Source organism: Oryctolagus cuniculus, chromosome 1 (genome assembly GCF_964237555.1).
Source record: "Oryctolagus cuniculus chromosome 1, mOryCun1.1, whole genome shotgun sequence".
Classification (NCBI taxonomy): Eukaryota; Metazoa; Chordata; class Mammalia; order Lagomorpha; family Leporidae; genus Oryctolagus; species Oryctolagus cuniculus.
This window is the reverse complement of record NC_091432.1, coordinates 214,616,679-214,635,143: the sequence shown is the minus strand read 5'-3', so window position 1 is coordinate 214,635,143 and position 18,465 is coordinate 214,616,679. Positions and strand designations below refer to the sequence as shown.

Sequence of the window (18,465 nt, the reverse complement as noted above, 5' to 3'; positions counted from 1 at the left end):
GGGCCGTTATCCCTCACCGGAACCGTAGGAGGGAAGAGAGGGAAGAGTGGAAGGGTTATAGCCTGAGCGGGATCGGTGTGAGGGCCTGGAAGATGGAAGGAAACCAGAAGGGGATGCCAACAGGCACAAGAAACTTGAGCGGGGACTTGCTTTCTGCTAGCTTTTCTTTCCTCCTCCACCAGGGAGGTGGTGGCATTCCCTCCACCAGATCAGCCTCCTGATACCTTTATTATCTAAGGCTCCTGAGCCTGCTCAGACTAACAGTCGATGAGAGGTCAGGTTGATCCCTGTATTCCCACCTCTGCTAGCGACAGCAGGCTGTCTTCCCATTTGCATTGTCGTGGCCTCTGGGGGACTGCCTCTGCCCAGTGCCATGGGCACTCAGCTTGGGTCTGCACATGCCTCGGAGAGAGGGGTGGTCCTGGTGAGAAGGTGGCGGCCCCCTCTGAGCTTCAGCTTTCTTTCAGAGCAGGTATTTTCCGAAGTGTGATTTGACCCCTCCCCATAATGCCATAGGCTGCGAGGTTTTGTGGAATCTGTTCTGCTGGACCTGCTGGAACATTGTGAGTACAAATCCCACTTGCTGGGTCTTTTTGCTACACAAGGACAGTGAGTTTGAGATCGTTGCTTTTGCAAGCAGAGAATCATTTCAAATGCTTCCTAAGGCACATTGCAATCTGGGCAGAATTCACTGTATCATTTTGACAAGATAACTCCAAATATCCAGCAAATCATAAGACTTTTGAAATGTAGTTTGAGGTCAAGGTTTTAATGTCTGTGGCTTGTCTTCCTTTTCTTTAATTTTTTTTTTTTTTTTGGTACCAGTATGTCTGTACAGTTGAGGAACTTGATTTATTTTCAAAACAAAGTATGATGTAATAAAAACTTAAATATAAGCTCTTGGTTTGGGGTCTGAAAGTTTGCTCTGGCCATGTGAAGTCAGCATTACTACTGTTTGGGTTCTTATTTTTTTTTTTTTAAGATTTATTTTATTTATTTGAGAGGTAGAGCTACAGAGGGACAGAGATATCTTCCATCTGCTGATTCACTCCCCAAATACAGCCACGGCTGGGCCAATCCAAAGCCAGGAACCAGGAGCTTCTTCCCTGTCTCCCAGGCGGAGTGTTTGGGCCACCATCTACTGCTTTCTCCGGCCACAGCAGAGAGCTGGATTGGAAGAGGGGCAGCCGGGACTAGAACCAGTGCCCATATGGGATGCTTGTGCCGCAGGCGGAGGATTAACCTACTGCACCACAGCAGCGGCCCCTGGGTTCTTATGTTTATATATAATGCATGTTAGCCCCAAAGTCCCGATTGTGTTATTATTTTATGGAGAGAGATTAAGGATGTCATAGAGAGTTGGGGGAAAAGGAGGGATTTTTAATTCACTAAGCAATTCTTGAATTCCTTTTATTATGGCCAATTTAAAGATAATGAAAATAAACATCTAGAAACTAGAGCTGCCATGGACGGTGGGGAGGGATCAGCTAACATCAGGATGCGTAGTCTATTCGTTCGTCTCTATAGACACCATATTGCATACCTGAGAGGCTGAAGCACGTGGGAGCCTTGGAATTGCAGCAATGGAAAATTAAATGCTGACTCTGGCGAAGACATTGGCAACAAAATGTGATGGATGACGTGTTTCTGAAAAGATGAGTGGTGGGAGCCGGAAGACCTATTCTTTGGCAATGTGGTCTGAGTCAGGGTGATGAGGGCTGGGAAGTTACAAGGTGACAAGTACAGAAAACCTTGGAGGTTATGTTGATAAGTGTGCTACATGAGGATGGGCGGGGGAGGGTGGTTGAACTTCACAATGCAGGAAGATACTGAGTGACACACATCCCGGCGGGGGGTGGGGGGGCGGTGAAATGATGGAGGGATGACTGGGTTTTTATTTGGCACATTTTGATTGTAACTCATGGCTCCTCCAGTGTATACATACTATCTAAAGATCGTGGAATAAACTATGTGCGGTTTCTTTCCCTCCATCATTCCCCTCCCAACTGGCAATGCTCTCTGTACTTTAGACAAATTGAATTTAGCGAACATTAATGGTACTTACTGCGTTACATCTGGACTTGGTGGGGCTTTCGGAGCATGTGTGCTAAAATCACTCTGCAGGCCCGAGGCTGACCAAGAAGACATTTTATCTCTCTCTCTCTCTGTTTAGGGAAAGGCTTGCTACTTAATGCTAATTTAAACATGGCTCTTCTGACAACTGGCATTCTTGACCCTGTTTATGTTACACATTGCATTTAGCCACAATGGCTGAGTATCTGCAGCATAGGAGAGAAAGAATTCCTAGTCTGAAAGTGGGGTCAGTGCCCCTGTAATGGACAGACAGTAGTACCCTCAATATTGTAGTGAGGGCTGACATAGCCCCAAGAAACCTTTCTGACATTCAGTCTCTAGTAGTTGGTTCAATCCTGCATGTACTACTTCCTTTAAAAAAAAAAAAAAAAAGTCTAAACTCCAGCGCTGAAGTGTGGAGCTCATTATCTCTCAGATGGAAAGACCCTCTGTGGGATCCAGCCGGGAGAGCTCTGTAGTTCAATACTTGGTGTCACAGATGGGAATGGACAGGTTTCAGCTGCATGGCAAAGGTGCAGCTGCCTTGGCTAAATCCTTTAAGTGCCCTTGAATCTGGAGATGCCAGGCTAGAGAGAGGTCATTGGTAGAGATGAGGCTATCTGCTTCCGGCTGTTCTCTGAAGACAGTTTGAATGAATGGTGCTTCCAGCAGTGTACCTTCTGCCAGGCGACTTGGGTTCGACCTGTTTAATAAATTAAGTTACTTAAGTTGAAGGAGCACAAGGTTATTAGACTCTATTTCTTGGAAGGACATGTTGGAGTGGGGGAGTGATGGAGATTTAGTTTAAATTCCCTGGAGTTTTTTCTTTTAGCAAGTTAGTAAGATTTCAAAGTAGCGTTGTTCTAATTATTATTGACATGTAGGGATCAGCCAAAGAAAATTGTCATAATATTTAGATGTTAGCTTCTGTCATCTGATCACTGCTATAGGACCTTTCATCCTAAAGTTCATACAAAAATTTAAAAAAATTTTTTCAAGAAATGGCAGGGGACCATTTTCTCATATGCATAGATTTAGGTTGTAATTAATTTTTGTGATACTGTTTTTAAAAAGTGTCATATTGACAGGGTAGACTCTTTGGCCCAGTGCTAAAACAACATGTGTAAGCCTGAATGAGAGAGATCGGGCTGTGTTTGTTGCGTTATGAGAAGTAAAGAAAAATGATTTCAAAACCAGCCGCCGCGTCTAAAAGAGAAAAAGCGAGTTTGGCTGATAATGCCTGGCCACGGGGTTGCCAACATGGTAACTGTTAGGCAGAGAGTTTTGTTCATTGTGATCAGATGTGTGGTTCAGGATTCCTGCACACAGACTGCTACCGTGAGCCATTCCCTTTTTCTGAGTTTCCCTTTATTTATCATCTTAAATGTCAAAACAGGGCACAGATTTGACTTATTGTCAGATTGGTCTCTTTGACCAATCTGTAATCACCTTAATTGTGAAACTCTGCTCCCATTAGAGGCATAGTCCTGTTCTTAGGTGGGAGAACTGGATCAGGGCAGAGGAAGCAAGTTCTGTTCAACTCCAGGAACACTTAATTGCCTGCCTGTTGCATACCAACAGGTCGTGGTGGGTGAGGGTGAGTACCGCAGGATTCTTACCCTGCAGGAGGAGCTAACAGACATACTAAGGGATGATTACAGCCCAGTGTATCAAGCATTGTGAGCTTTATAGGTTGGTGACCCTGGGGTAACACCTGACACTCGGGGGTGCAGAGGATCCAAGAAGACCTCTGGAAGGTTAGGATCTGGAAGGATCCTGCAAGGTAAATGAATTCCAGGAGAGGAAAAGAAGGGATCCAGAAAGAGGGCACCAGGCAGCTTCCTATTTCTAGTGTTGCTATTTCTGGGTGAAGTAATATCTGTAAAGCAGGAGCAAGAACTGGTGTTCTCTGGTTGCCAATTCTAGTTTTCATGTACATGGTTTTTTTTTTTTTTTAATTTTTTGACAGGCAGAGTGGACAGTGAGAGAGAGAGACAGAGAGAAAGGTCTTCCTTTGCCATTGGTTCACCCTCCAATGGCCGCCGCGGCCAGCGCGCTGCGGCTGGCGCACCGCGCTGATCCGATGGCAGGAGCCAGGAGCCAGGTGCTTTTCCTGGTCTCCCATGGGGTGCAGGGCCCAAGCACCTGGGCCATCCTCCACTGCACTCCCGGGCCACAGCAGAGAGCTGGCCTGGAAGAGGGGCAACCGGGACAGAATCCGGCGCCCCAACCGGGACTAGAACCCGGTGTGCCGGCGCCGCTAGGCGGAGGATTAGCCTAGTGAGCCACGGTGCCGGCCAATGTACATGGTTCTTAATTTAATCCTTGACGTTCATTCATTCATCAGGCCACATTCAGTAGATACTTGTTGAGCACCCACTGCATCCTGGGGAACAGTGGAATCTAAGCCGTGGAAGGCCCCTTCTCTCCTGGAGCCTGCATTCCGTCATCTTCTGTGAATGATGGGGGCTCTTCGGAAGTGCCTAGAAACATGGGGGTGTGTCTGCTGGGTTGTTCCTCAATCTCAGGAACCTTTTCTGCAAAGTGGTCTTAGGACTCTCAGGTCAGCTTCTCCCTCCTAGGAAGGGAGGCAGAACCTAACGTTCTCATCTGCATCTTATAAACTTGAAATATTTTTTTTTGTTCTTTTAACCCCTGCCCCAGCAACCCCTGGATGCTTTGAGGAACCTCACTGCAGGACAAGTGAAGGTCAGGTGCGCGGTTCCTCGCCCAGCCTCTCCCTGCAGCTGTGCCATCAGCCCAGGTGCACGCAAACCGACCCTCATCCTGCCAGCAAGCAGAGGGGGCAGAAGTGCCTCTCATAAACTTGAAATATTTTGCCAAGACTTACCTGTTAGTTGTAAGAGTCTACAGCCAGACATGGCTGTGTCTTATCTGTAGGCTTGCCTTCGGTCTCGTTTTGTATGCTCTTAGTTTTGACCCTGCTTGTGTTTGAGCTGCTCTGTCCTGTTTATCGCTTGCTTCCTAGAATAATCCAGATCCGGTATTCCTGGGAAGTCAGAATTACTTTGAGGCCACACTGACATGGTGCTTTGCTTTCTTAATGCATCTTACTTATGGTCTTGTTGAAATGATTTAGGGCTATAAACAGAGCAGAAAGTATTCGGACCAGAAGAAGGTAGCTGTGTGCATTTGCAACAATGTATGCCTTTTGTAGTGGTTCACATGATGGAGATGTGGTTAAAGTAAATGTGATAACCTCCCCCTGGTGCTTCAGTTGGATCTGTGTGGTTGTCACCCCTTGTTAGCAATTTGCAATAGACTCCATATTTGTCCTTTTGCTTGTATGAACCCACAGACATGTAGGTGTTGTGAATATTGATGTGTGTGCATGGTATGTGTATATACATACACAGGTTTGTGTGCACCTGAGACGGCCCAGCTGAGGGATCTTCAGAAAGTGCATGGATAATGTGCATTTTCACTCCCTCCCATTCTTCCATGAGCTTTTTGAAGTCTGGTGTTCCCTTGTGTCCTAGGGAGGCTGCAGTGGAGGCTGCCATCGAGGGGGAGAGGTTTGAGGCTGGAAGAGCCTGCGTGGTCTCTTCTTGATTGGGGGCAACGTGACATTACTCAATTCAGAGTTCTTGTCACAGTGCTAGGAATGTCTGGCTGTTAGGAACAGCCAGCGAGGAAACTGTTTCCAGCTGTGTGACAACCCAGATGACAAATATTGCAGAGAATGGTATTTGCACAAGGACTCTGCTTCATCGGGGCTCGGGAGAGGGGGTAGGAGCACTTGGGAGCGTGTATCTGGTGTCCAGGAGCCTTTTGTTAGGGAAACAAGGCACAGGTGGGCAGGCCACTTCTGGAGCGGAGAAGATAGGTGCAGTTATTCATTAGGGGCAGGTTTCACCGTGGGAGTGGTAGACAGGTGCTCCCCATAATCAGCAGATGATAAGGATGGCGCGTTCTTACCAGGGGAGTTTTTGTTAAGGGGCTCCTTCGCCTCCTGGACTGTGATTTGTTGTGGGAAGGATTATTGTCATGTCAAGAAAATGAGGCATTCATTCTGTCCCCCCTATTTGTTGTGCTTCCACAGAGAACTGCCTGCTTCACTCCCTGAGTAGACACAGGTTCAAAGGCTAGGCCAACATGACTGACTACTCACTTTCTGAGACCTGCTCCGTTCAGTTCCAGGCAATGGATGTCCTGCAGCACTTTGACATCCTTGCGCTTGCCTAAGGACATTAAAATAAAAAAAGAAAAAGATGGGGCCAGCCCTCTGGCACAGTGAGTTAGCCTCCGGTACCTACATCCCATATGGGCACAGGTTCGAGTCCTGGCTGCTCCACTTCCAATCCAGCTCCCTGCTAATGCACCTGGTGGGAAGCAGTGGAGGATGGCTCAAGAGCTTGGGCCCCTGTACCCACATAGGAGACCTGGAAGAAGGCCCTGGCTTCAGCCTGGCCCAGACCTGGCTGTTGTGGTCATCTGGGAAGTGAACCAGTGAATAGAAGATCCGCTCGCTCTCTCTCTCTCTCTCTAACTCTGACTTCCAAATAAATCAAAAAAATCTTTAAAAAAGAAAACAGTCACCAAGAAAGTATGGTCCCTGTTCTTCAGTAGCTTTGTAAACACAGAGAGACATGGACACAAATGACTCAGATTGGGCAGACAGTGATAAATACTGTAAACCCAAGTTTACACAAAGGGCTGTCTGTGTCACCGAGGCTCGATGGCAAGCCCAAGTCTGTGTTAGAGTGGAGGGATGATTTGTAGCAGGATGCTGGCCTCAGAGGTCCAGCCAGTAGAGAAACTCTTCACATGCAGAGGGGTAACAAGGAAGGCCCAGGGTGCTGCTGGTGAGTGACAGGCTTGGGGAAGAGAGCCTGGAATTTATGGTTGCTGGCGGTGTGCATGCATGCCAAATGTGAAGGTTGTGGAGGTAGACCAGAAAGCTGCCGGAGGCTGTTTGGGACCTCAAAGGCCATGTTGATGCCATTCCCAGATGGGACTTGGGAATATGAGAATTGTTGCTGTGAGATTGGGTAGTTTAGGACGTGTCCGAAGCCAGGCAGGCAGAGGTTTTCAGCTGGTAGCTGGAGATTTGAGTTGGCAGTGTAACTGGGCATTCCTAGGAATAGTTGTTAAATGTTGAAGTGAATGCCGGTGACGTCTATGTGATAAGCTGGAGACCACTGTTAGAGTGAAAGGTGATAGACTCAGTAACTTGACCAGGACATGACATCTGTAGATTCTCTAGGTTATTTTTCTGTAGTAGATGATTGAGATGGTTTTATGGATCACTGCTGAACATGATGATTCTTGGACAACACAAAGGAAATGGCCTGAGTTTGGGCATCATATTTGGGGCGACAGAGATTCCAGTGACAATCTGTTCAAGCTATCTGGAAAAATCCTGAAAGTAATTATGAGACTGGTGGTGTTTTGGGGACTAAAGAGAGTTGTAGGTATAACACTAACAGTAGTGAGAGTCCAGTCACTGCCACGGCCATGACAAAAGATAGATTTCTTGAAGAACTCTGGAATTCCCAGTAGCCTAAAGACCACACTTCAAGAGCCAAACAGGTTTGGCTGGAGTCAAGGTTTGGAACAGAAGTTTTTAAAGTCTGGTCAAGTAATTTTAAGCTTTAATTGCCCAATTAAGGTAAAGGGTAGGATACAGTATACGCCTTGTTATTTATCTGGTTAAAGACAATCTGTTTTCTGGTTAAGAATTTATTTCCATTTCAGGTAATTATACGGGTGTGCCTTTTTACATGCAAGATAGAACAGAGATAAATTTATTCTGAGTTGTTGCTCCCTAAACCGTTACGATTTTTTAAAAATGAGACCCATTTCCATTTGGTAGCAAAAACAACGCATGCTCCTTTTTGGACATTTGGGAGGTACAAAAGATTTCTCTGTAGTTCTGCCACTAAAGAATAACTTCCTTATTCCAATTTGGGATAATTTCTTACCGTTTTAAACCGATCTGCCCTTCCTCCTTTGTATTGCAAGTATGTCCACATGCCATTAAAAAATCTTTCATTTAAAATTTCTAAGGACTATCTAATAGTCGCAATATTTAATGTGTATCACATTTAATGAATTACTCTCTACCTCCGCTTGCTTCTTTGTATCTTTTTAAGGGCTTGTGCTTGTCTATCTGCAGGTGCCTCTGTTCCCAGAGTTCTGTCCTTACTGTCAACAATTGCCATGTGTGTTTTTAAAATGCTTTATTCATTTACATTAGCTTTATTTGAAAGGCAGAGAGGCAGAAAGACAGTGACAAATAGTTTCAGAGATCTCCCATCCCCGGTTCACTCTCCAGATGCCCACAACAACCTGACCAGGGCCAGGCCGAAGCAAGGAGCCCGAAACTCGTTCTGGGTCTCCCTTGTAGGGGTGTGGGCCAAGTACTTGAGCCATCCACTACTCAACAGGGTGCACCTGTGCAGGAAGCTGGCGCCAAGCTGAGCCTGGACTCAGGCACTCTGAGATGGCATCCTGGTGACCCAAGCAGCCTGTTCACCTCTGTGCCCAGTGCTGGCTTAACTACAGAGCAGACCATGATGTCCAGGTTTTTGCCATCAGCTGTCCCCTCCGTCTAGAATATTCTTTTCCGAAGTATCTTGCTTGCTCCCTATTTTCTAACTCAAGGTCACCTTTTGGCGAGGCCTTCTCTAACCACTGCACTCACAGCTGTGTGACCTTTCCTGTTTATTCATCCTGCCTGAAGGCTTTTTTCTCTTGTATTTTCTTCTTCTGACTTCTTAGATGAGGGCAAAGATTTTTTTTTTTTTTTGGTAATTAGTGTTTTATTTTGTGTCGTTTTCCAAATGTTTAGAACAATACCTGGCATATAGTAATGACCTTCCTAATGATCGATATTTGAATTCATGAAAAACAACACGTTTACCACCTACTGAGCGTATTACAGTGGTACATAGGATGCAAGCTCGACTCCACGAGACTTATAATCCAGTGAAAGAATCAGCCTTTGAACGGCTGACTCCGTGTGACAGGGATTAGGGAGGAAGGCGGGAGGCTGTTTGTCCTGGAGGAGCCTGCTAGGGAGACGCACTTTCTGGGAGGCTGAGGGAGGTTTCTTTGGGAAAATGGTATTTATGCCCAGACTTGAGTCGAATTGGTCAAGTGAGCCTGGGAGAGGGGGATGGAAGAGGGGCATGTTGACGGAAATTGGGAAAACCAGCAAAACTCTGGTTCTCGCTTCTTGAGCTGAAATGAGATCTTTTATTTATTTTCATGTACTTGGAAGGCATAGTGAGGAGGGCGAGAAGGGAAGGGGGAGGGGAAGTGGGGAGGGATTCCCTCTCCAAATGCCTGTAACAGCCAGGGCTGGGGCAGGCAGAACCCGGGAATCAGGAACTCTGTCCAGGTCTCCCATGTGAGTGGCAGGGACATGAGTATTTGGGTCATCACCAGCTGCCTCCCAGGGTGCATTAGACGAAGCCGAATCAGAAGTGCAGGCACCAGGGCTTGAACCCATTCTCTGTTATGGGATGCAGGCATTGCAAGTGGTGGCTTAACCCACTGTGTCACAACACCTATTCCAGGTCATTTATTTTAAGTGATGACATTATATAAGGATTGACATTTATCAATTTTGTTGGCAGTTTTGACATGTAGTACTTGATTTTTAATAATTTTGAAATAATCAATAGTTTAAATGATTTAAAACTATCATTTTTAATAAGCACCCAGGGTATTTCTGATTTAGTGGTATTAATTAGTTTTAAAATTTTATTTGAGAGGCAGAAGGAGAGAAAAAGAGAAAGAGAAGAATTTGTTGGTTTTCTTATAAAACGCCAAGGAGCCAGGAACTCAATCCAGGTCTCCCAGGTGGGTGGCAGGAACCCAAGCAATGGAGCCACCACTGATGCCTCCTAGGGTCTGTGTTGGTGGGGAGCCGGGGTCAGGAATCGCATTCAGGAAATCAGGCGTTCTGATGTGGGACTTAGACATCTTAAGACACAGTTGGTGGGGCTGGTGCTGTGGCATAGCGGGTACAGCCCCTCCTGCCTGCATTGCATCCCATGTGGGAGCTGGTTCTAGTCCCGGCTGCTCCTCTTCCAATCCAGCTCTGCTATGGCCTGGGAAAGCAGTAGAAGATGGCCCAAGTCATTGGGCCCCTGCACCCGCGTGAGAGACCCGGAGGAAGCTCCTGGCTCCTGGCTTTGGATTGGCCCAGCTCCAGCCATTGTGGCTATCTGTGGAGTGAACCATCAGATGGACCTCTCTCTCTCTACCTCTGCCTCTCGGTAACTCTGCCTTTCAGATAAATAAATATATCTTCAAAAAAAAAAAAAAAAAAGACATAATTGGTGACTTAACTGCTAGGCCAAACCTCAACCCTAACAATTATTTTTAGTTTTGAATCTACCATTATTAAAGGAAGATAAATTTTCCATCTGAGATTGGCAATAAAAAAAAAAAACCTAGCTTAACTTCTGTGTTTTATGCTAATACTAATTGCTATAAAAATTTAAAACAATACAGGGACAATAAATATTCTTGTTAATATTCACTGGAGTACTACTAGTGATTTTTATTGTAGGGGCTTCTACACATAAACTGTTGTATTGATTATCGGTTTTATTTATCCTGGTAAATGAATTTTTTATTTCTTGTGGGTTAAAGGTTTCTGTTTCCCGAATGCTTGAAGACAGTGTGTTTTTCTACAGGTAACAAGTACAGTATATGTGTATTAATTCAGTCATTATAATGTCATTATTCATTATAATGTATTATATAATATATTATAATGTATTAGAATTATTCATTATAATTATTCATTATTCACTATAATGTCCATTATTCATGTCCTCAGTGCCTTGTTTATCTGTCTGCACACTGATAATGGGCCTTTAGTATGTCTACAAATGGGCTTCTGTCAACTTCTTTATAACAATTACTGTGTGTTAATATAACGTTAACTACATAAAGGCTCTTGTTAGGTCTTTGTTATGTTTTTGTCAATATGAAATAACCCTCTATGCATTTGGAGCTACTTTCTTTCATATTAATGTTGCCAATCCTCTTCTCTTCTCTCCCTTTCTTTTCTTTTTTCTTTCTGTAAGTCTGTCTGCAATGGCTTCATTTATCCTTTTGATTTTCAACTTTTGGTGTAATTTTTTTTTTCATATATTTGCCTTGTTAGTGACATTTAATTCAATTTGTTTTGCAGTACCTCCTGTTAAGAGAACTATTACTTTACATTTATTTGTACAACTGGTACATTTAATCGTCATTCTTATTTTTTAAAAAAGATTTATATAGTTATTTGAGAGAGTTGCAGACAGAGAGGGAGAGACAGAGAGAGGTCTTGCATCCACTGGTTCACCCCCCCAAGTGGCTGCAAAGGCCAGAGCTGGGCCAGCCTGAAACCAGAAGCCAGGAATTTCTTCCGGTTCTCCCATGTGGGTACAGGGGCCCAAGCACTTGTAACATCTCCCACTGCTTTCCCAGGCCATTGGCAGGGAGCTGAATGGGAAGTGGAGCTTCTGGGACTTGAACCAGCATCCACATGGGATGCCGTGGAGGTTTAACCTGGTCAGCCACAATGCTGGTCTCAGTAATTCTTTTTTTTTAAATGTTGTTATGAAAGGTACTAGCTTGGTCTGAAGCACTAGGTCACCAGGCAACACTATATTTTCAGTTTTAAACAGTGTTAAATACCATGTTTAATTCTGTGTCCACTAACTTAGCTACATGACCTTAGGTAAATAGTCTTTAGGCCAATAGTTGTTTATTTGTAGAGAAACAATGCACACATATACAAATCCTGAAGTTTTTTAAATGCCTGCGTACTGAATCTATTAGCTGCCCTTTGTGTTGTTGTTGTTGATAGGCTGAGTCATACGACAAGGCTGAGACTTGACTGTTCTTGTTCTATAAAAATGGCAGTTTCAATGGTTGAATCCAATCATGTGATTCTTGGCCTTTTTTTTTTTTTTTGTATGCATTTTTGTTTGCTTCACATATCTGGAGTCTTACAAAATCATCAAATCTAGTTTTCAGGTTTACTAGTGATTGTCTTAAGTTTTTCCAAGACATTCATGAACCTGTGTTTCCTGAATCCCAAAGTCAAAGACTTAGTAACTTCTCATCCCACTTCTGTGCACAAAAGATTTTGTGTGCTTTGATTTTTCATGGTTCATCCTAATTTCCATTAAATATACATATATCTGTACACACACAAATATATACACACACAAATACACACACATATATACATAAACACACACATACATACACACATATACACATATGTACACATACACAATATAAACACACAGATACACACACATATGTATACACATATGTACACATACACATTTTCACTTTGTACCTTTTAAGAATAGACTTTGGGAGTTTGTATTCTATCTTGTAATCAAATCTGCAGCAATGTTTTGTTCTACAACTGGTTTTGATCCTCATTAGCACGTGGGGCATCTAGGCCCCTTGCTTTGGTTATCTTGAAAGGTACCTCTCCTGTGGTTGGGGAGTATCCGCGTATTTATCTGACCAGTCACGTCTTCTACAGTCCTGATTTAGACTCAAGATTTTTGTATTCACCAAAACATCTGTTGACGTTCAAAAATGTGTATTGTACATGTGGTCCAAGACGATGCGTCTTACCCACGCTTTGTGGTATGTAGTTAGTGGAAATAGTGCCTTGATTTTGTGTTTATAAACAGTTTTGTAGTTCTGTTGCCATTTCCTTCTTTGTGTATACCTTCTCCAGCATTTTAATGGGAAATTAGGAGTTGTATTAGGACATTTAATTCTGGGGTTTTCAGACTTTTTTCCAATGACTTATAGTTACAGGTGGTCATACATACAGAAATGAAACAACAGTTTCATATAGTTTGCTATATCCAGTTTACTGATTTTTTTTCTCTATAATTTTCCTATTATAGCCTGTTCATTTTCATTACACAACTGGCCACACCTCAGATATTTTGAAATCACTGATCTTCTCATGAACCACCTACTGTTTGAATGGCACCGATCCGGTTTGCTGCTCTGCTGTGTGATGTTAGGCTCATTCATTATTCCACATCAGCTTAGTATGTGCTGTCCTAGGTACTGTGCTGGTCCTTAGGAGTAGAGTGGTGAGCAGAGCAGTCATTCTCACTGGAGGCCTGATGCATGGGATCTCCTGAGAGGGAGAGTGCTGACTACGTGGTAACCCAAATGGGTACATGCAAAATGTGATGATGTTAGAAGAGCAAAAAAGATTAAATAAGGGAGCTCATCTGTCTTGGGGGTGATTCAGGATTTCCATGGGGAAATGACATTTGCTGAGGTCTGCAGAATGAAGTGGGTTAACTGCAAAGGGGCAGGCAGGAGTGTGTGCCTGGACTGTAGTCATGGAAGGAATGAGTAATGGAAGCAAAATAGAGTGCTGGAAGTGAATGACAGGTGGAAGGCAGTCATTTTTGTTTGATGAGTCAACATTTTCTTGGGGTATCTTTGCTGTTTTATTTATATGAAGGGAACAAGTTTCATGTATTTCATATACACAGTTTTAAGAGCATAATGATACCTCACAGCCTACTCTCCCTCCCACACCCCCATCCACCTTCCTCCTTGCTTTATTTTTCTGTTTTTCTTTCTTTTTAAAAAAGATCGATATATTTACTTATTTATTTGAAATAGGAGGAGGAAGAGGAGGAGAAGGATAAAAAGAGAGAGAATGAATGAATCTTTAATCTGCTGATTCACTGCCTAGATGGCCATGAGAGAGAGAGATAGAGAATGAATCTTTCATCTGCTGATTCACTCCCTAGATGGCCATAATGGCCAGGGCAGGGCCAGGCTGAAGCTCGGAGCTGGAAGCTTCTTCCAGGTCTCCCACGTGGGTGCAGAGGCCTAAGTACCTGGGCCATCTTTCACTTCTTTTCCCGTGTATATTAGCAGGAGCTAGATCAGAAGTGGAGCAGCTGTATTGGATGCTGGCATCGCAGGAGGCAGCTTTACCAGCTGTGCCACAATGATGGCCCCTTATTTTTCTTTTAATTTTTATAATGACATACCTTCAGTTTACTTTATAATCACAAGCTTGACCCTCCACTAAATAAATAATTCAGCAGGTAGTAAATAGAAAAACCACTGGTCCTCAAGAGTGTAGACAAGGGGTTTTTGTAATTTTTCCCCATATTTGACAAAAATCAAATGTGAGTAGGATGAATTTTTTTGGAGGGGAAAAGGAGTGTAGGTGTTTTGTTGAAGCCGTGTTATATATATAATAATGTCATATAATATATATAGTATACAGCTAAATAATAGCCCACATTGATGGAAGACTTACTGTATATTAGGAGCTGTACAAAGCTGACTGTAGATAAAGAGAAGTGGATTTAATTAGTTTATTTCTATTTTTTTAAAAGATTTATTTATTTGAAAGTCAGAGTTACACAGAGAGAAGGAGAGGCAGAGAGAGAGAGAGAGAAGGAGAGGCAGAGAGAGAGAGAGAGAGGTCTTCCATCTGCTGGTTCGCTCCCCAATTGGCTGCAACAGCGGGAGCTGTGCTGATCCGGGGCCAGGAGCTTCTTTTGGGTCTCCCATGCAAGTGCAGGGGCCCAAGCACTTGGGCCATCCTCCACTGCTTTCCCAGGCCATAGCAGAGAGCTGGATCAGGAGTGGAGCAGCCAGGAGTTGAACCAGCACACGTGTGGGATGTCCGCACTGCAGGCTGTGACTTTACCCGCTACGCCACAGCACCAGCCCCTTTAATTGGTTTAAGAAGATACTCTCGTACAATGTAGTTGCAAGCTTAGTAGCTATGAATAACATGTAAGAAGTTAAAAAACTAAAGTTAAGCTTTTGATAAGCGAGGAGGAGATGATTGGGTGGGTACGTCATAGCTTCCTGGTGATCTTTATTGCTCTGCTAGGATTTTTATTTTTTGTTTGTGTTTGCCATGGTAGGAGTTTAGGATTCAGTTTCTCTCTCACTCTAGAAAGCTATGTGAAGAGTTTAAAAGGTTTTCAGAATTAGAAATCCACAAACTAACTTTGAGACTCATTTAGGAAGGTGTTCAAGATCAAGGGGCCAGTTTTCCTACTGCTGCCCATGGGCCTCAGCCAGCACCCAATTTTTCCAGGTCTCGGGCTCCTGGTCTTAACAACGGAGAATTTGTAACCAATCTGCTTGAATCACTTCCCATTCTCATTGTTCAGTGACTGTGGGCTTTGTTTCTTCAACTTTGTTCTGAGTGTTTACTCTTAAAGACTTTGCTCCTATTCTGTTTAGCTAATTCTGTCTGACAAGCTCCGGCTACCTGTGGGAGAACTCCAGGTATGTGCACCCTTCTGTGTCTTAGGAGATAAACCTCAGGTGGTGTCAGCACTTTTTCCCTGGGCAGCTCTGATAATGCGTCTCAACTTGTGGACCCGTGGGCAAAGATGAACATTTTCTTGAGCAGATCCTTAAGAATTTTGTGCCATCGTTTGGACTTTGGCTGCTTGAAATGAAATTTGTTTTAACCTTTTAGGTTCAGTGAAGATGGAGGGAAATCATCATTTCAGGTTTCCATGCTGTCTGCTTGCTTTGGAGAAGTGTGCAGTATCTAAGTTTTGTAAAAGACATTTCATAGAAACCCACTGAATGTTGGGCGATGTTATCTGAAAGTGATTTGAAGAGGCAAAGAATCGTATAGAGGATAGCTTCCAGATCTTTTATAAGGAGTGTTTTTTTTATGTGGAAGGGAATGAAAGGTACTTGGCAACTCAATGTCTCTTGAAGCATAAATGGCAAATAAAATTGTGTTTAAGGTATACAGTGTGATGATTTGTTATACATACATAGTGGAATGATTACCACAATCAAGCTGGTTACGGTGCATACATCTGTTAACTCACTTAATTGCCTTTGTGTGTGTGAGTGAGAACATTTAAGGACTACTCACTCAGCAAATTTCAAATATACAATATAGTAGTATTAATTGTAATTACCATGCTATACATTAGATTTGCAGAATTTATTCATCTTATAACTAAAGTTTATACCCTTTTAAAAATTATTTATTTTAATGGCAGGGAGAGGGAGAGAGAGGGAGAGAGGGAGAGAGGGATAGAGGGAGAGAGAGAGGAATCTTCCATTCACTGGTTGCTCCCCAAATGCCTGCAACAGCTTGAGCTAGGCCAGGCTGAACCAGGTTTTCCCGGTGGGTGGCAGGGACAAGTACTTGAGCTATCCCCAGGGTGCCATTAGCAGGGAGCTGAATTGGAAGCAGAGCTGAGCTGTTGACACGGGATGCATGCTTCCTAAAGGGTGACTTAACTGCTGCACCAAATACCCACCCCAGTCTGTACCCCTTGTCCAGCATCTGTCCGTTTCCCTCACCAACTCAGCTTTTCTTTCCAGTGTATAAAATCAGTTGATTCAAATATATTTGAATGTTTTTGTCATTCAAATTATTCAGTCTTTCAAATTCACTAATTGTAATATGAATACTTTATTGTCATTTTCTTTATTCAAATATTGAGGAAAAAACAGAAGATACATGCTATTTCAAACCTTAACAAATTCCTTATTCTGAATATTTTTAGGAGGTCTTTGTGGCTGTGGGATTTTTACTTGCATGTTTTGGTGCTGATTTATTGGCTTTTGTTGTTTTATTTGCTGTTGAATATCATCACCGTTAAGAAATATTTATGTATTTGAAAAGCAGAGTTTCATAGAGCAAAAGGGAGAGATGAGAGAGAGAGAGATCTTCCATCTGCTGGTTCACTTCCCAAATGGCAGCAACAGCTGGGACTGTGCCAGACCAAAGCCAGGAGCCAGGAGCTTCTTCTGGGTCTCCAGTGTGGGTGCAGGGGCCCAGGGACTTGGGCCATCTTCCGCTGCTTTCCCAGACCAGTTGCAGGGAGTGGGATCAGAAGTGAGCAGCCAGGTCTTGAACCTGGTGTCCATATGGGATGCCAGCTCTGCAGGCTGTGGCTTAAGGTACTGTGCCACAGCTCCAGCCCCTGAACATCTTCACCTTAAGCTGATTACCATGTAGAAACCAGCTGGGACTCCAGGCTTCCGCTGTGGGACAAAACAGGGACAGGGCACAGGCGATGTTTGGGATGAGATGAGATGTGGGTTCAGGCAGGTGATAGGCACAGGTGTTGGTCAAGGCCGGTGTTAGAAATAGGTTGAGTCAGAATGGGTTAGGTTAGGTTCAAGGCAGAGGAACCAGGAAGAAGGATGGAGTACTCCGAGACGCTCTCTAGGCATCTGAGAAGGGCATTCTGGATGCCCTGAGAAACGCAGTGTCCACAGATGTCGAAAACTCCTGGAGAAATTTTATTTTCAGAGTTGGAAGCATCAGTTGAGCTTCTCTGCTTGTTCAAGGAAATCTCAACAACCAAGCAAAGCTTTATTGTCACAAAGAAGTCCCAGCCTCAAGCATTTGACTTTCCCCAATTGCAGGGTCATCTATCCCAGATTCTTGTCGATTCAGGGCTTAGGAGTCTTGTTGAGGACTGTTTCTCTCAGAGCAGGGGTCAGTCTAGGTTTCATGTTTCAATATGGTATTTCTGCAAATAATATTAGACATTTGCTGTGGACTGAATTGTGTCTTCCCTGTTTTCTCATGTTGAAGCCCTAACCCTCGGTGTGGCTGTGATTGGAGACAGCACTTCTGGGAGGTAGTTCAGATGAGAAGAGATGACAACAGTGGGGTCCTCATCGGACAGGATTGGTGTCTGTCTTACACACGTGTGCTGAAGACAGGCCACATGGATGCACAGCAGGAAGGAGCTGTCTACAAGCCAGGAGGAAGGGCCTTCCTGGAAGTCAGCTTTGCTGGCGTCCTGATCTCAGATGCCCAGACTCCCCGAATGGGAGCAAATCAGTTTCTCTTGCTTAAGCTGCCTGGTTTAGAGGATGATATTTAGTTATGGAGCCTTGGCTAAGTAGTGCAGCCATCCAGTCATGTTGTTTGGGAAGGAAAGCGTGAACACAGGTGGGTAGTTGTCACGAGACGTGTGCCCTACTTTGGCCGTATTCTGATAAGTGGAAAATGCACAGGATCATTAGCCTGCTGAAGTCTCTTCCTTTTTCATTTCCTTTTAATGGCAGAATAACTTAGTGGGTCAAAGTTTCTCTGTAAACACATCTTATAATATTTTCAGCTGTGGAACTGACTTGAAAGTACTTGTTTTATGTGAAATCCTGCTTAGTGTATTTATAAGATGTTTTAAAATTTATTTTTGCAATGATTATGGTAATACTTAAGTAAACCTGCTCATATTTGCAGCTCCTAATGAACATATTTTTCACTTAATCATGTTAGTTTTATAGTCTAGTTCCATTATGGTCTATTTTATAATCTACTTTTACCGGAAGGTAACACATGCATGTTTTTATTTTAAATGACCTTTTTTTTTTTAAGGGAAAGAGTTTATT

General features: G+C 43.7%; 1 protein-coding gene across 8 annotated transcripts in view; it reads left to right on the top strand.

Moving 5' to 3' along the window:
* LPAR1 (lysophosphatidic acid receptor 1) overlaps nt 1-18,465 on the top strand; it is a 153,828-nt gene that overhangs the window by 2,710 nt on the left and 132,653 nt on the right. Inside the window, exon 1 of one of the 8 annotated variants that reach the window (XM_008254938.4) lies at nt 6,764-6,899. The exons of 6 other annotated variants lie outside the window; for them this stretch is intronic. The gene's annotated coding sequence lies outside the window, so the exon portion shown is untranslated. Of the gene's footprint in view, nt 1-6,763; nt 6,900-10,142; nt 10,323-18,465 lie in introns of those variants that run through there. One more of the 8 variants, XM_070055524.1, reaches the window with a different exon arrangement.